The 13,476-nt window shown below is 42.9% G+C and overlaps 1 long non-coding RNA gene across 1 annotated transcript; it reads right to left on the bottom strand.

The window, feature by feature from the left end:
• Positions 1-1,559: 1,559 nt before the first annotated feature.
• On the bottom strand, positions 1,560-8,816 carry LOC128851766 (uncharacterized). The gene is made up of 6 exons (XR_008449199.1): positions 8,700-8,816; positions 7,547-7,706; positions 7,049-7,139; positions 5,276-5,379; positions 4,441-4,596; positions 1,560-1,664 (listed from the first exon to the last, which is right to left on the bottom strand). It is a non-coding gene; the product is annotated as an uncharacterized LOC128851766 (long non-coding RNA).
• Positions 8,817-13,476: the final 4,660 nt, after the last annotated feature.

Genomic DNA, 13,476 nt, shown 5'->3' with positions numbered 1-13,476 from the left:
CCTGCCCATGGCAGGGGGTTGGAACTGGATGATCTTTAAGGTCCCTTCCAACCCAAACTATTCTGTGATTCTATGATTCTATGAAATATCAGGACAGACCATAATTATTGTCACATAAATTAATTAGACATTAACTACAAATTAATTAGGAAAGGAGTTTAAAAAAATGCATTTTGGCAATGACAGAGTGCAGAGCGTGACAGCAGCCCATGCACGGCCTGTGATTTTGTCCCAGTCACACCCTGCTGGTCTTCAGCTGCAACTGGAATAAGAGAACCAGACTTCTGTGCATTGCAGAAAACACCTTCCAGGTAAGGGGCAGCTGGGCTTACCTTTAGCTGCCAAGAAAGTGCCCAACGATTGTCTAAATACATAGCAGTGAAGAAGCCAGTGTCACATTTTAAGGGTTATAATATTCTCTTGCAAGTTTTCTTCCTTATTTTTAGCCAAGAACTCTTTTGCTTAACTACAACAAAACTTTGGTTAAAGTTTACCTCGTGTGTAAAGTAGTCCGCAGTACGTGTCATGGACACAGAGCCTCCCAGAAGCAAGAGATCCAAGCGCATCATAGGCTTAAAGCTGTCCCATGGAGACTCTGCAATGTTTAATGGCCCTCGGGGAGTGGAATTTCTTCGCAAACATCAGTCTAACAAGAAAAATCAGCAAATGCCAAGAAAAAGAGGAGCCATCCTCAAGCCAGGCACGACCTCATGTTATTTTGCAAAGGACACAGAAAAGCGAAGAAAAATGAGAACATTCTGAACTGGAGGAATAAACTCCTCATTGTCACAGTTCACGGTTGGAGTTTAGTCATCATAAATTCACTTTCATACCTGTTATTCATAGAGGCGCACCTAAAAGGCCACTGGGAGAGGCAAACAGCAGCACAGATTTCACTAAACGGCTGCTCCATGTAGGTGCTACAATTTTAAGAATCATTGTATGAAATGGAAATTAATATTTTAAATTATTGATTCTTATTAGTATTTTTATTAGCTTTTTTTTTTTTTTAAATTCAAGTTCACTCTGCTTTTTTTTTTCTTATTTTCTCATTAAAGCAAATATAAAACCAAGAAACATGAACCTATTCCTTCCTGCAGACCCTACTAGTCTGGCAAAAGTTTTTGATAAAAACATTCAGTGCTCAGCAAATATTCAGGTTTGGGGTTGTTTTTTTTTCCCTTACAGGAAAAATCTTCATGTTGTGGCTGCCCCATCCCTGGAGGGGTTCCAGGCCAGGTTGGATGGGCCTTGAGCAGCCTGGGCAGTGGGAGGTGTCCCTGCCCATGGCAGGGGTGGGACTGGATGGGCTTTGAGGTCCCTTCCAAGCCAGACCACTCCATGGTTCTATGACTCTAATCTTCATTTGTGTCAAAAGCCCAACTTTTGTGGAAATTATGTTTAGGTGGAAAATTTTGACCACCTGTGGAAGTGAAATCTGTGAACAGCACATGATTTAGGAGACAGATGAAGATAAATGCAATGAACTGATTTTTTCCAGAGTGATGCAGGGACCCAGGTTCCACCACGCCGGCACGGCTGCAAGTCTGGATGCTTACCAAAGAAGTTGTCTAGAGGGCTATCACGAGATCAGGGTTTTACTCAGTGAGAGCTCCATGTCTTTGGATGGAACAGCAAGGAACAGCCTCATTTCGGCATCGACCCTAAGGAAAACCAGGAATACGGAGGGAGAATTTTAAGAAACAGCAAAGACAAAACTAATCACAATGTTCCCCACAGGTACAGGAAAAAAAAATGTTTAGGCATAGCTTAAAGTTTTATATCCAGTTAAAAAAAAATATCCACGTGAACTCGTTCACTCATCACCCTGAACAAAAAAGGGCAAACCCTCCCCATTCCATGAAGCTATTCTTGGCCACTGTGAGCTAAAAAGCAGGGAGGGCAGTTTAAAGGGGGCAAATACAATTAATGTTCCCTCTTTTGCCATATTTCTGGGCCCAGGGGACAAATCAGGAAACTTTATGTCAGCAGGAATGTGAACAATAAAGGCAAAGTGGGCTGCATGTTAGAAAACCGTTTCACTCCCTTTTTATATTTTTTTATTTTAGTTTTTTGCCCAGCAGTATGATGTGTTAACAATTTTGTTGGTTTAACAGTTCACACTTCCAGCACATTTATCCATTGGCACACGGGGGTTTTATGCATTTAACAGTTTTCTTCATTAAAGTGGGTTCTACTGTGTCTTAAAAATTGTTTTCCTTAGACTGCGTGTTTGTTATTTTATATGGTGTGACTGAAAAGCAAGCCAAAATTTTGGCCTTGGAAAATGCACACTGCTGAGAGGAGCCCAGCGCGGGCAGCAGGATTAGCCTCCCTCAAAGCCCAGCACAGATTCTTTTCAGAACTGCTGATTGCACTTCGAAGCTTTCTCCCCTAATTGCCGGGAGAGTCTTAATTTGTCCTGAACGAGGGAAAACCAACTGCAGATGTGCAATCCAAACTCCGCACAGGGTTTCTGCGCTCTGTCGCTGGGATGGCCTTCACCCCCGTCTGCAGCACCCTTCAACCACCTGTTTGTTACGCAAACGGCGCCAGCATTTTATTTTTCATTTTATTTTGAAGGGAGAGTGAGGGCTGAGGGAAGAGAGAGGGCGGCTGTTGTTCCTCCAGAAGCAGAACTGATTCTTAGAGGCGTGAGAGACGCTCAGGTGTTTTCACAGCGAGCCCTGCGCAGGGCCCGCTTGGAGCTCAACTTCAGCCCTGTTTGCCAAACTACATTTTCAGGAGGTGTCATGTATCGGGAACCTGTTTCAAACGCCAAGCCAAGCAACGGAGGGACAAAAAAAAAACAGGGAAGGGAGGAGGGGAAACGGGGAATGCGGGGGGAAAAGGAAAAGGGGAGAATGTTCCTCCTCAAAGAAAAAGATAGCTGTTCCAACTTGGCTGTTTCTTTTTCGAATAATTAGTTGAGCAGTGCATAGAAACAGGTAAGTCTGTTCTGCTTTGCTCATAGCCTTGGCAGGGCCCGTCCTTCCCGCACTGCAGGAATGTCTGTGAACCACCACCGCTCAGGAGAAGGGAGGGGAATTGTATCACCGTGACCTAAGGCAACCCAGCTTGTAAGGTTAACCATAATTTTTTAAACTAACATGACCTCTGTTAACCCCTCCACTCCAACCTTAAAAAGAGAGAAAGGAAGAGAGAGAAACATGTTTACAAAACCACTAGAAGGAGAAAAGGGGGGGCGAGAGGCTTAGCCTTCTTCCTCCGCTCTCCCCTCCATCCCTCCCTTTCTGAGCCTTTGTCCCTGCGTGTCCACACCAGTAACTGGTGTTTACTGGGTCTTGAAGCAGCACATCTAGGGACTTTGCTTTTTTTTCTAATGAGTCACAGAATCATAAAATTAAGTCATTCTGGGAAGCCAGAAAAATTCGGTTCTATGTGTGCATTTGGGGCTTTGCAGGAATTTTCATGTCTGGATGTCTGAGTCACATGCTTTCATGGTAAATGTGATACATCCTCTTTTTAATGACACCATTGGCATGCTTTATATATTTTATTTTCCTCTACTCATCCCTCTCTCCTTATTCTGCAGAAGAACGCAGGCTATTTCCTCCAGACGGAATGCCAGGTAAACCCACCTCATGCATCCTTTGCCCTTTAGTCTTCTATAATTGTCTTAAACCAAGTAACCAAAGCCAATACCAGCACGGCCGTGGAGCAGCCACAGGTGGCGTGGGGCCACGGTATATGGCGTAGTCAGCTTTCCGTCAACATTTGGATGCCCAGTCCATCTTAAACAGCACGTGGCAAACTCAAAGGAATCTGAGTCTGCCTCGGAAAATACCAATGCAACAGGCAGCTTGCATAGAGACCCCACCTCGGGGAGGGGACTTACGTAGGGACGTGGTTCAGTGGTTGATAGGAATGGTTGGACTCAATGATCCTAGAGGTCTTTTCCAACCTACTGATTCTATGATTCTATGACTTCTGGGTCTCAAAATTTTTCTTATGGCTTACTCCCACCTACATTTGTTTCTGATCAGTCGAATACAGACGTGGCATAGGCAAAAAGGATGTGGGTATGATATGTAGAGACCTGACCTCATCCCCCATTGCTTCACAGGATGCAAATAGTGCCTAACTGCTCTTGAAACCCCCCAGTTCCACGCTCCACCAGCTCACGTGGTAGACACAAACTTCTGGTTTTGTGCTGCACCGCAGTTAGGCCATTCCTAAAACATCTTTAACATCTTAAACCACTTCTCCTTATGTATTTATAATTATTAAGCATGGAAAATTGACAAATTAAGTGAAGTTAATATACGAAATAAGGAGCAAGAGGCCAGATTCTCAAGTGGCATGAGCTGGCAGAGGTTCAAGACGTCATTGGGAAAATTAGGCATTCGTCTAATATGTAGCCCCCCCCCCTCCCATCCTCCAATGAGCTCATGTGCAATTAATTGTTTAAATACATACCTGTTTGGGTGCAGTGATCTACCACAGATTGCTCACCAGCAGATGCACTGAGCTCAGCTTTCTCCAGACCCACTGCTTGGGCAGTGTGTGCACAGCACAGTGTACAACGGCCGCTGCAGCTGTCTGTTCTGGGTGCCTGTGCTTCCCAAATGGTCCCTACAGTGCATAAGAAGACAGAAAACCTACTTCACCCAAGGATGAAGCCAAGCATCCAGTTCTAGCATCCCCCCCAAAAGTGCTTTCTGGAAGTAACCCCGGCTCCACTAAATAACAGGGAGACCTGCGTTCTTATGAAAGCCCTTAATCAAACAATAAACCCATTCCCCTCACCTAGCAACTACAGACAGTAATATAAGAGGGAAGGGCACATTTGAGATGTTCCTTTCAGACAAGTGAAAATAGCCTGTAAGTTGTCCTAGAGCTACCTATGATCTCAGAGAAAGAGACTGGCTTTTAGGTGTGATTACAATAACTTGAGCCATGAGGACCCACGGGCTTCAGGGAAGAGAGCTGGATTGTAAAGGCTTTTGTAAATACCATCATTATGCTGCTTCTATGTGTGCCAAGAAGGTCCCGTACTGAATGGCTGAACAATCTGAAAGCAACTGTGGCTGGATGTAGAGCAGCCAGCTGGGAGAGGGGTTTGGACTTTGTCAAGTCTTAAGCTGTATCTTGGGAATTGTCTGGGTGAGTAATAGTTGGCCTAAGCCCTGCTGGGACTCTCCTAGTAATTTAGCAGTATAACCAGGCAAGCCTTAGAGAAAAGGGCCAGCCCTTAATACAAGTAGCGTATCAGGTCACAACTTAAATATCTCAGTAGATCCCACTGGACCACCTTGTAAGATGGTTCCAAGGATGGAGGTCCACACTGCTTGTCTGCTCTTGTATGTCAGCAACTCTTATCATTGACCACGTGCTCATGATTTAGTTGTGTGGTATCTGGAAGAAAAGAAAACAGAACACTGGAGAGTCACTTCCCAAACTAAGCAAGGAGAAGGAAAAACTGCTGATGGAGAACAGCAAACTTGTCTCACACTGAGGACCTTGGTTCCTCTAGAAAGGCACATGTATTTGTGCAAGTCTTTCCATTCCCACGCTTCCTCCACCTGCTTTTTCCTGTGCTAAAGCTGTTTGGAAAATACTGTAATTGTTCCCAAATATTTAGAGTCTCAGACTTTGAATGAACCTCTGCTGCTTTTACAAATTTGCTTGGAGCTGAGGAAAAATAAACAAATCAGTTGCTTTTTCTACCTTATTCCACCAGCTGACATTTAAGATTCATTTACAATATTGATTTAAAGTGGTCTTGTGCAGTAAGGATTTGACATCAGCATCACAACTGATGACGAGCCACGAGGCACCTCGGAGGCATCTATGTTAACACAGAAAAGAGTACTCCAAACCATCTATCATCATGCCTTCTAACTCTCCTAAAACTTCTGCTTGATTCACAGTCCTGTTTCTTGACATCATCTCTTGAGAAGATTCTCTCAGCCAGAACAGAGATCAGTACATGTAAGAGATTCTTTTGGTATGAAAACTATTGCTGTAATGAAAAAAATATCTTTTTTTTTGCCTCCCTGGCTTGGAAGATGTTGATTACATCTTCTCTTACATATTACTCTGATTACATCAGAGTCACAAGGGGAATGAGGAAGATCTGGGTCATCTTTCCTCATTCTCCCTTTTTCTGCTTTACTGGATGGTGAGTTGGAGGCTTGATGATTTAGGTGAATATGTTGGAATTCTCATACTTATTCCTCAGGCTCCGAATTGATGAGCAAAGAGTCCTGTAATTTGTTCCAGGCCCTGATCTGGATTGGTACCGCATGTGCACATTTTGTAATTTCTTTTATTCACTAAAAGGGCATAAAATAAGATTTAGGTGACTTTAAAAGTACCTAAAACGTTAACTATTCAAAACTTTAGGTGATTTTCTGATACTGCTGATATGATTTTAAATTCCTAATACAATTTCAATAAACCTGCTGTAATCCCTGCAGAAGCAGTACACAGGCACCGCAACCGGGCGTCTGAAACGCCGGTCTGCTTTGAGGCAAGTTTTTATTTGCCCCAATTTCTTCCCTGTCTTCACAGGAATATTTTAAAGACCTTAAAGCACTTCAGTGTTAGTGAAATATTTGGGTACTGTTGTGATGGATACCACGGAAGGGACTGCAAAAGTGTGAAGGATCACTCTCTGACCGTGAAATGAGTAAAACCTGATGCTATATAGCTGAGGAAACTAATCAATAGAGGCAGCCGAAGCACACAGAATAACTCAGGGATAATTTTATCTATTATTAAGATTTTTTTTTCGTCTATAACACCAAGCATATAGCCTTCTATCTTCACCCTGGTCTCCTCCACCTTTTCTGGTTCCCACTCCTGCCTCAAAGCCTGAAGCTCCATCCTACCACGTTTCACACAGCTTTTCTCCAAGTCCTGCAAGCCCAGTGCCTTCCTTCATCATGTTGGCAGGAACCTCACCACTGGATTAAGATGAATAGTTGTTAGGCTGCCTCCTTCCCCTGTGCTCTGTACGATACTGGGATAGTGAGTATATAAAGCACAGTAATTACAATCTTTCAGCTCTTTCACTTCTCACCGAAATGGACTCCATATGGGAGGTGTAACGAGCGAGAAAAGCCCAGTCTTCCATTGTAGCTCTGGTCTGGATCACAGTCAAAGCAGAGGCACTGCGGAAAAAGAAAGCACCTCAATCCTAATAAGTTTCTACTAAATAGCTCAGCAGCCCCCAAATGAGATTTTCAGACACGTTTGCCAAATTTGAATGGATTTCCACCAGAACTGTCAAAACCAAGCTCTAACTCCAAGGCATCCCACTCCTCCTGTTCCAAAGCTTTGTTCCACAGACCAAGTCTACTAGAGTTTCAACCAAATAGCTGTTTAGATTATTTATTTTTTCAGGACAGCTTAACAATGTCTTTTTATTCTGACACTACTCTGAGAATAATTTTGGCTAAAATTTTTCAAAACCGTCACGCTATGTATACCACTGAGGACAGGTTATTGTATTAGAGCGTGTCAATTAAACTAAACATCATTGGCCAATAATTCCATTGCAGTTTAGCTCAGTTCATACCTGCTGGATCATGATGTTTAATTTTAAATCTGAAATTTATCCACAGAGAGGTTGAGGTCAGGTCTCACACTGAGACTCGGAAAATGTCCTGTGGGAAGCTGTGTACCAGACTTTCTGGGTGACAGTGGGTTTATCAGCCAATCCAGGTCTCTGTGTCCACCTGTATCAAGAACTACATATTATTTTTCATTATTTCAGATTATTTCATATCTGCCTTTTCTTTTGAAATTCTAATTTCTGAAGCAGCAACTGTTTCTTTCAATGTATCGCATATGAATATAGAAAGTTTCCAATACCATCTGAGGTCCCAAGATGCTGTTGTTAAATAACTGGGAATAATAAAAACTCCCACTGAATAAAGTGATGGCAGATAGAAACACCCCCTACGAAATACTAATAAAAATCAAGTTCTGATTCATCAAAACAGAACTCCCATTTATGAAAAAAATGCAAAGGAAGGACACTGATCCCCCGACACAGGGAATGCAATTGGCAAAACCAAACAATTTCAGCTCACATTCAGCAGCCTCAAAGAAATAAATCTGCATACCCGCTAATGTGATTCCTCTGAATGAACTTGAGCCCAACAGTAGCATATAGGCAGAGGCCTAGATCCAGAAATAGAAACCTCTTGGAATCCACAGCTCATCTGGACAGGATTAGGGAAACGTTCCCTGAACATTTAGTGAGTGACATGTCAGAAAAGAATTGAACCAATTTACAGCAGTCTTGGAACGTCCCAAACACAGTAGCTCTGAAAACAATGGGATAAGAAGGAATTCATTGTCCGCTGCAGAATAAAGCAACTATTTCAGGCAACAATATCAGTGACTGACGTTCATGACTATCTTCGGGTAGCTCTGAAAGCTTGTAACGACTGGGGCTGGCCATGGAGACAGCGCTGAAATTGTACCCAACTGAGATTTTTGTCACTGGTTTCACAGTTTCAGTGGAGATTAGTCAGATTCGCCTCTGACTTGGTTTTTTGGTCACCCTGAAGCAGAACCGTGTAGAACATGTTGACAGTGGAGTTTGCCGTGGGGAAATTAGGGGTTTCTTTCAATGAGGAGGTAGCTGGAGGGGAAAAAGAGAGAATTGCCAATCCAGCTGAGCAGATGGGATCAAATCCCTCCTGAAAAAGTCACTCACTCACTTGGGGGCCAAGATCTGAGCACTGAGATAGACCAAAGCAGCCAGTGCCTGTACAGCATCACAGGACTTGCTCTCCTCCCAAGGCACAGGGCAAGATCACTGGGAAATTGCTTGGAGGAGCAGGACAATGCAACCTGGTGGAGAAATGCTGTTATACGAATGTTATTTTTTCAGAAACTGCTTCCCTTTTGAGCAGACATTACATGAAAAGGGGCTTTTCTGACAAAATAAATATTATTTCAGCAAGGTGTTACTTGGCAGCTGTGTATCAACGTGAAATAATGAACTCCAACCCCTTTGTCTTCCCGTCTCTGTCTCCAGGAGCAAGGCAAGCATCGCAGCCTTGCTTTTGAAGGAAACAAAACAAGCAGGAGCCACACTGGCAGCACTCATGTCACTGCGAATGAATCTGGCATAAATGCTTAGAAAGGAGAGATGTAAATATCTGGGATATATTTGATCCAAATGGTTAAAATAACATTCTAGATCTCATCGAGTGGCCAAGCTGGGGTCTTAAGCCTCCACATCCGCACTACGGGAGAGGTTACTACTACTCCACCCCAATCCCACTTAAAATCTGTCCAGATTTATCTTGGTCTTTGCTATGAAGTCTTCGAAACAGACATTGAACAGAGTTACTCCTGGCTTAAGTCAAAGCAGGGAAGGTTCATCCCCTAAGAGATCCTCTTGTTCTTTTAAGCTTGTTTTGCTGAAGCTCTGGACAAGGAGCCAAATGCAGTGAGATCAAGAGTTTAGCATGATGAAGACACTATCCAGAGTTTTCATAAAGGCGATTAGAAGTAACCAGGCACTTTTAAAGAGGATACAATCAATTTATCCAGTAAAAGGAGAGAGGGCTGCCACATTTCAGACACCAAAAAGAAAACTGAAATGCAAAGTACCACTATGTGTTAGCCTCTACCTCAGAACTGGGGCTTGGCTCTGTATAGCTGCAATTGCAGTAACACCTTCTGTATGTGGACCTGCTAGGCTGACAATGTTACCACTAATGCTATGAGAGTTTTTCCCAGACAAAAAACAATCCTTTCTTAGGGAAAGAGGCTTACTCAGACGTACTGAGTCATTGTCTGTGTTTCCCTACCTGACAATCTGCACATTGAGTTTGTTTAACATTTAAACAAAGCTTTACAGTCACTTAGAGGGTTTGAATGTATTACATTCTTGAATTTTTAAAAATAAAAATAGGTGGCTAAGAGGAGAAGGAAAAGCCTCTTTACTCACCCAATGAAGAAAAGACTGCATTGGAAGCCCAGCTTTTATTTGATAGCTGCAAGTCCTTGTAGGGGATGATAGATGTAGATGTGCCAGCTGCGCAAAAGCTTCAGCCAGCATTCCTGACTTAGAAGGCATCAGAAAACCTATGTCCCACACCACTGGTTTGTTGTAGTATGGATTCTCCGATTTGTTCCTAGGACCTTATTAGAAATTAAAAAAAAGATGATTGAGTGTACAACAGATAGGAATAACATCTTCAAATCAAGCAAGATGCTTTTGAGGAATATGTATTTCAGTTGCTGAACTCAATTATGGAGGTAAATCACAGAATGGTAGGGGTTGGAAAGGACCTCTGGAGATCATCTAGTCTGACTCCCTTGCTAAAACGGGTTCTCTTTGAGCAAATTGCACAGGAATGTGTCTGGGTGGGCTTTGAAGGTCTCCAGAGAAGGATGCTCTACAGCCAGTCTTATGCCTGTTGACCCAAATATCATCTAAATATACAAATATAACTAAAAAGTCAACGTAATTCATCTGAATCACTGTGAGACTCTTAAGATACACATAAGTCTCTGATGAGCTAGACGAAGCACACACAGCAAACAAAAAAGATCATTAGAAACACATCACAGCTTTGAGTAATCATTTCCTCCCTTGCATGAATAAGAGGTCACTAGGCACCCATACAAAAGGTATCAAAAAATGCATCATTTCTCCCACAGAAGAAAGGCAGCCACCTCAGGGCTTAATTATGCATTACATGATTTGACAAATAGTTGAAAAATATTGAAGTATGGTGTTCCTACGCAAAAATTTGAAGAGAGATATTTTTATCTTCTTATTCTTTGTAGTCAGCTTAGAGCTCAGAGTGGGAAAAATACGATCTTCAGCAGAGACTTCAAGTTTGATATAAATTACTGGTGCAATGGATTATTTGTCACAGTTTTGCTCCATGCCCAAAGTCCTTCAATGTTTAGTGGGAAAACCCTCAGATGTACAGCCTATGGTGAAGGTATCCGCCTTGTCAAAAAACCTACTCTGGTATTGATTTTGATAGGGAGATTTAGTTTCCCAATTACTAGTACATCCTTTAGTATCCCAGCCCAGCTCTCCATATGAGACCTACAATTCCTACCTCACCAAATGTGATTTTTGCCTGAAAAACAGCACTCGAGAGACAGTCTCATCTGGGGACTTTCCATGTATCCTCTGCTCTAAGAGTCACTTGAGCAACTGTTTGTTTTATGATGAATCATGTCATGTTTTTATGGTTTCTGACACTTAAAAATATTTTGTTTCCGCCTGGCGGTGAAGTCAACCACTTACTATTATTAAGCGTCATACTGTGTTATTCCCCTGTTTGGGTGATGATGTCAGTGGAACCCTTGCTGCATCCAGCTTTACGCTCTCAGATCTTACACTGGTGCTACTGGTGCATCTCCCATTTATAATATCCCTGGTTACCAGCTGTAGTTGAAAGCCTATGCTAATATGTTGGATTTACTTGTCCTCTCTCTAGCTGATTCCAGCCTTGTGGTTTATGGGTTGCCTTTGTGGTTTGCTAAAGGTCAGGCCCTGCATGGCTCTAAATTTTCTTAAGTGGAATTCAAGCACCACAGATGAGTCTGCGTTCAAAGGAGTTGTCTTGGGTGGTATGGATTCAGCCGCCGCCGCTTGTGCTTGGGATTGGTACCACTCCTCTTCTTTGGGGCAGCATTCAGACGTAGGTGATGCACCGACTCTCTCTCTCCATGCACTGTCCTCTACCACCTTTAGTTCAGATTCCAACTGTCTCAGAAATTTCAGGCTCATTCCAGACCCCCCGTTGCATTTTGACTTGCGCGCTCCCCACCACCACCACCTCCCCGAGCTGATGTGAAGATGCTGATCCTCACCTTTGGCTTCACTCAGTGACTGTAACGCTCACTCTCTTTTTGCAGGCTCGCAGGCAGAGACTGCATCAGCCATAATTCATAATTGTAAACAGATGACTTGATTACTTACTTGAACTGTACTCAATCATGACATCACTCTTGTACTGAAAATCACTGCACTGGCTCCCCATATGATTTTGCATCCACTTTAGGGTTTGGCTCCAGAGCTGCTGGACTTACTCACTTGCCCCCGCTTACCTAAAAGAGCAGCCTGTGCCTCGCAGGCACCCTCAGACTCTGAGATCACTCTGTGCCGATGTATTGATCATTCCAATGGTCTGACTAAAAAATGCTGATGTTGAAGCCTTGGCTCCTCCAAACATATTTTGTGGAAATCCCTGCAACTTTCATCCAAGGATGGGGAAGGAAAGGAGGGGAAAATAAATCTGTTAAACTGTCCAAACACAAAGAGAAAACATTTTCTTTAAGCTGACAACAGCTTGGCCTCAGCAAAGGGAGAGCTCAGAGGTTTTTTTTCTGTTCTCCTCCTTTCATTAAATCCTTTAGGTGTAATCTTTGCATTCAGAAACTTTCCTGACTCAGGCGTTTGTGCTGCTGTCAGACAGGATGCAGATAAGAGCAGGAAGGAGTTGCAGGACCCGGGGAAGCGAGTCAGCGTGCCCAGCCATGGGGAGTGACCCCAAGGAGCCTGCCCGTGAGCCACCCCAAGCTGGGATGCTCGCACCCTCTCAGCAGCTGAGACTCAGAACTGGGCAGTTTTTGCAATGACTAAAACCCTGTCAGAGGTGTTGAACTTTCCCCACAGCACAGCCAGAGACGACTGACTTTATTTCTCCATCTGCAGCTCTTTCACTCACCCTGTGGCTGGCGGAGCACTGGCCATGCTCCGCACCTGCCCTCCTCACCCCCACGATGGTGTTGGAAAGTGGAGCTGTAGCTCCACTGAGCAACACGCTTCCTCTCCCTTGGCAAGAAGCAGCGCAGAACAAGCTCAAAGTCACACAAACCGTGAGTCAGGGAACCCCCATCATCAATGCACGGCCGTCCCTGTCGCAACGACACAGCACTGCTGCCCACTCAGTACCGGCCGAATTAGCCCATGAAACGCTATGAGTTGGCAGCCCGGGTCTCAAGTCAAAAGGAGAAATATCCACACAATGTAATCCAGCATTTATGACTAAGTGGTTCCTTGCCAGCCAGGCTCACCAGCTGGGTCAAGGTCTCCATGCACAGGCGTGGAGAAAGAGGCGGTTTTCATGTCCACAGGTCAGGTCAGGTCAGGTCAGGCCAATGGTCACTGTCTCGTACAGTCATTTCATACTGTTAGAGTCACAAACCATAAATCCTACAGCTTAAGGATCACTAAAATAAAATAAAATAAAATAAAATAAAATAAAATAAAATAAAACAAAACAAAACAGAATAAAATAAAATAAAATAAAATAAAATAAAACAAAATAAAATAAAATAAAACAAAATAAAATAAAATAAAATAAAATAAAACAAAATAAAATAAAATAAAATAAAATAAAATGTAAAATAAAATAAAATATAAAACAAAATAAAACCAAACAAAACAGAATAAAATAAAATAAAATAAAATAAAATAAAATAAAATGTAAAATAAAATAAAATATAAAACAAAAT

The sequence above is a fragment of the Cuculus canorus genome, chromosome 3 (genome assembly GCF_017976375.1).
Source record: "Cuculus canorus isolate bCucCan1 chromosome 3, bCucCan1.pri, whole genome shotgun sequence".
NCBI lineage: Eukaryota > Metazoa > Chordata > Aves > Cuculiformes > Cuculidae > Cuculus > Cuculus canorus.
The sequence above is the reverse complement of the archived record's forward strand: the minus strand, read 5'-3'. Positions and strand labels throughout refer to the sequence as shown.